Here is a 5,000-nt window from a genome sequence, read left to right on the forward strand (position 1 = left end):
GTGTTTAGAGCAATTTTAATGAGTAGAGAGGATTTCTTAGTGAGTAGAGAGCTTTTCTTAATGAATAGTGTGTGTGTGTGTGTGTGTGTGTGTGTGTGTGTGTGTTCTTACTTTCCTACGCAATTATTTATGTATGGGAAAGAGAGCTGAGTTCAGAGGTGGACCGTCTGCTATAACTAGATTGTGATATAAGCTTTTGAATCGATGTATGTGTCCTGGAAGGTTGTTCCATCTATCAGTAGTCCTATTTCGAGACTTGTGTTTCTTTAAAGCTTTGGTTTACTCTCGACTTTTATTAAAAAATATATTTTTTTCTTTCTTCTGAGTTAACTGTTCTTGATATATAATTATAAAGCGTGATCATATCCTCTCCTTTTCTTCTTTCTTCCAATTTTGTACGTTTTATTTTATTTTTTTTCGATCTGTCTTCATAGTTCAAATCCCTTTTCATGATTTCTAATTTCTTTTGTGAGATTTGTGAGGCATTTTTACTGAAGTTTTCTTTGTATTATGGATGGTTTGCCAATTTTAGGTTGCTTAATTACATCTGTTACTATTTACTTGTTTACGAATGTTGATTTCAATAAACGTTTTTAGTTTTTCCTTTCTCGAACATTCCCATTCTTTGATGTACAACGATTTCTTTTTCTCCATTCCATTCGGAATTTATGGCTCTCAATATGACACCAATCAGCTTCTTAGCGTCATGGTACGTTTTCGTCATCGATCACTGCTTCCTTATAAAAAAAAAAAAAAAAAAAAAAAAAAAATCCTTATGACTTCACGAGGGATGGCTGAAGGGGATGTCCTCCGTCAACTTCCGCTCTCGCAATACCCGATCCCCCCCCCCCAAAAAAAAAAAAAAAAAAAAAAAAAATCTCAAGAAATCGAGCACCATTGCTGTGTCCCTCAAGGTGCTGCCATCGGTCCGTCATTATTCCTTATAATGCTGAATGGGGATAACATTCAGCATATAAAGAACTACGAGTACGTGAGCGACATTAACCAGGGCAAGATAACGTCTCCTTAAAGGACTCCCTCAACCACGTATCAAAATGAGCTTCAATGAACAAAATGAAGATGAATAACAAGAACGTGACATTAATATATCGAACCAACAGACTATGACGAACCCCAGACAATGAATAACAACCCCTCAAACCATGTCTAAGGTGACTCTATCATGAGCATTAACCAGTAAAGACCTGAAATGGCTCAACAACACCCAGAAAATCACTTCAAAATGCGGAAAAGCATGTTTTATGTTGTCTAAACTGAAATCATATGTGGCATCCCCGGACGACCTACATAGGGAGAGACAGCAACATGACCTGTCGGTGAACATGCAACCCTGCTATGGCATTCGTCCATCACAATCTTTGAAAACACCAAGTCAGAAAAAACGACTGAAATTCTAATTCGCATAATTCTTGGATCTAACTACGCTTCTTATCCTAAGGCACTAAACAAACCGAACTTATCCACCTTACAAGATCGAAGAGGTTATATTTTAGGGAAGTTTGCAAAACTTATAACTTCCTAACATCCGCGAGACATGACGCTAATGATAAGATAATGAAGCAGAGATGCAATGCAAGATATTATACGTCTATTGTTCCTTATTGTATGTCGCAAAGTGACAGTTTTACTTTACTGAAAAAAAAAAACTTTATTATATATGTATATATATATATATATATATATATGTTATATATATATGTTATATATATGTACACACACACATAGACAAAGCATAACCCCCATCCTTCTGACTCCCGTTGTGACGTGACTCAAGTGTCCAGACGAGGAGGATGAAAAAGAGTGAGGTTAGTCAGAAAGACTTATTTAACGTTATTTCGATCACACGATTAAGATATAATACAATTAAAATGATCTAGTACAGGGCTCATAATTAGTTTGTTGGTCGATTTTTTTGAATAGAACACCAGGTGATTATAACCGATAGTCACCTGATGATATGCTGAAAATGTTATATAATGATTGCAGGGATATTTGTACAGATTTTTGCAAGAAGGGAAACCTTTGATAGATCGAAAAAATACCTAGAAACAAGAATATGATAAGAATATTAAATCTGACATTACGAATATTATTAATACACATGGAAAGCAATGGCAGAAATAACCTAGCGAAAATAATACTCTATTACAGTATTCGGGTCAGCTAGGGATTAAGAGTATAAACTATTTGCAATTCGACTAATTTAGAAATAGTATAGCAAAATACAATATACAAAACATACATATTTTTACATCAGTAAGTTGCCATAAGGTACAACACAAACACACACACACACACGCACGCATTTTCACACACGCACACCCACGAGAGAAAGTCTAAAACAAATGACTGTGAACTCCGTGTTAAGGCGGAAACACTTTTATCATCTGGATTTTACTCTGATAATTGTTCGTATTCTTTTAATGATTAATGATGATATCACACGTCTTTTCCCTCTCTACGGTTACCTCTATGTGACTGCTGTGTTTGTTCTTATGGTATGCAAACCTTGGTATTTTTAAAAAGTGGTTGTTATTTGGTCCCGGAACCTGCGAAAACTTTCACCGTGTCATTTCATGTTCATTATCATTTTTTCTCCTTTGTAATTGTTTTGATTCATGGGAGTTATGTAAGCTTTCCATAATGCTTAGTTTTGGATCCTTTTTATTTAGTGGAAGTTTTTTTTTTATGTGGCGCTGTCGCAAGCAATGTAGCAATTGATGATTGATTATATGCTTGAAAATGGTAGGCGAGGTTTCAAGCACCGTGTACATTAATTACGACACATGACACTCCAGAAGTGACCAAATATTTATCTTCTTTCTTACAGTTTTATATAAATTCTGATATGGGTACACTAGACCCTTGATTAGCTATTCTATTTAAGACCAAATTCATTATCCTTTCAATTCATGTCACCTTGAGTTATCATAATCATATCACCGTCCTTAATTTCCTCAGTTCGTCTCCTTGACTGTTGAATGTATACCTAAATAAAGTTTTTTTTAAGTCTCTGACTATAAGATAATTAAAGACCGTCTCTCTATTTTTACATTTTTATTCTAGCCGTAATGTATGTATGCAGATTTTAACACAAGACACATCAACTATTCATAAGCAATGTGTAAGTTATCTATGCGAGTTTAACGTCAGTGAATACAAAAAATACTCATCCATTAATAAGCCGAGAATAAGCTCCCCTCTGCCCTCGTTCCCATCCCCTCATTTCGGCTCGATGTGAACTGCATGCTGTACGTAAGCATAGTCCGTATTTTTTGCCGTACGTACAGTTTTACTCTTATGGGCGGCAGATGTTCAGCCCGGGAAAAAAAAGAAGCGTCCAGATGCGTGATCGGGAACTTGGTCCCACTGAATATCACACACGGCGATTCAGTCGCATCGGTCTCATCAATCAAGCAACACATGGAAATCCACGTCGAGCAGCAGCACTTCGCCTGGAAAATTAGAATCAGAAAAATGAGACACTTTCGATGAGGTAAAGATAAGTTATTATAACAATGACTTCATTCGCTGAAGTAACACGTTCGGATCAACCCATGAATCCTTTATTATTATAATCTAATAAGTTAAGTTAATATAATAAGTTAAGCTTAATGGAATGGTTACGTGATGACCCAAGAATAGATATGGCGGATGATTTAGCATTGATCTATTTACAGGTGTTGTTTAGTGCGAAACTTACGTATAGTAATATTTCGTCCCAAGCTCTGAAATCCTTATATGGTAAAGCGGTCAGTGCCTCTTTCACAACTTTTTTTTTCTCTGGCGTTCGATCATTCAGTTTCCTTGAGGATTATAAGGAAGCGTCATTGTAATGTCAGTCCTTATCTTATGAACAAACAGCAGCCGAATAATCGTTCTTTAATTCTCCTCCTCCAACAGTTTGTGAAGTTCGAGGAGGTAATAAATCTATCAGTTATGGCATCGGCTATCGTATCGGCTCGTCTGTCTCTCAGCGGTGTTAATTCGGCGAATTTAGAACAGATACTCGGTCGTTACTAGCACATAGATAAATCCTCTACTCATCTCGGGCATATTTATAAATAAAAATCGTACGATATCCTTTTCTAGCGGTCTAGTCACACCTGGAGTCTGCCCCAGGTTAGCTCTTGTTCGGTAATGATTTCTTTCGATTCCGGGAAATTTGACGCCTCTTCACATATTTTCTCGAGTGTGAAAGCATATTTAAAAAAGGTAGTACAGCTCTTTTAATCTCTGATATGTTCGAAATACTCTTCCCTGTTGTTGCTAATGCACTGGCATGTGCAATCAGAATCCCCTAACTCCTCCAGGATAACAATCCTACGAAGGATACGGTCAGGCTTTTCAATATGGTATGGTACTCCCTCTCAAATTTCGAAGTCAGTCCGAGAGTCAGGAAATGACTTATCTGGCACGGTTCCAAATACTTACACATTTCCAATAATTTTAGATCTTTTTTACTGCTCAGCTTCAGTCTTAGTCGCGCTTATAGTTTCGATATTAGCAAGATTTGCATTTTAGCATTTGGTCTCTTCCTCGTTAATTGTCTTGTCAAAATCTGTCTCATTATCATTCTCCGTCCGAGACAACATATTGGGTACTCTGTAACTAATTCCTGACTTATACTCTATCTTTAATGAGTACTGTTGCAATGCTATGCACCAACGTGGCATTCAAGATGACTTGGTATGCCACGAGAGGACCTACACGAGTGTTCTATGATCGGTAAATACGGTAAAAAAAATATATAAATATGAATAAGTGTCAAACGCTCTAGCCGACTCCAAATCTCTCAAAGCCTCTTGATCTGTCGCAATAATTTTGCTTATATTCAATTTTCGCGAGAAACATCGCGGATTCCCTGAGTCTTCCCTTTGAATCGAACATGTGCTTAGAGCTACGAAAGATAGGCCTATATGTACTTAGAAATATTTCGTGTAGTTTGGATTTCTCAGAACTGGCGCTTTGATTAATTA

At 36.7% G+C, this 5,000-nt stretch overlaps 1 protein-coding gene across 1 annotated transcript in view; it reads left to right on the forward strand.

The window, feature by feature from the left end:
- The first annotated feature begins 3,234 nt into the window (after positions 1–3,234).
- The window catches only part of LOC147472227 (uncharacterized), a 5,835-nt gene continuing 4,069 nt past the window's right edge, over positions 3,235–5,000 (forward strand). Inside the window, exon 1 of the mRNA XM_086543910.1 lies at positions 3,235–3,517. The gene's annotated coding sequence lies outside the window, so the exon portion shown is untranslated. The remainder of the gene's footprint in view (positions 3,518–5,000) is intronic.

The sequence above is a fragment of the Penaeus japonicus genome, unplaced genomic scaffold (assembly GCF_977035675.1).
Source record: "Penaeus japonicus unplaced genomic scaffold, GWHDUDI00000001_assembly GWHDUDI00000002, whole genome shotgun sequence".
NCBI classification, from domain to species: domain Eukaryota; kingdom Metazoa; phylum Arthropoda; class Malacostraca; order Decapoda; family Penaeidae; genus Penaeus; species Penaeus japonicus.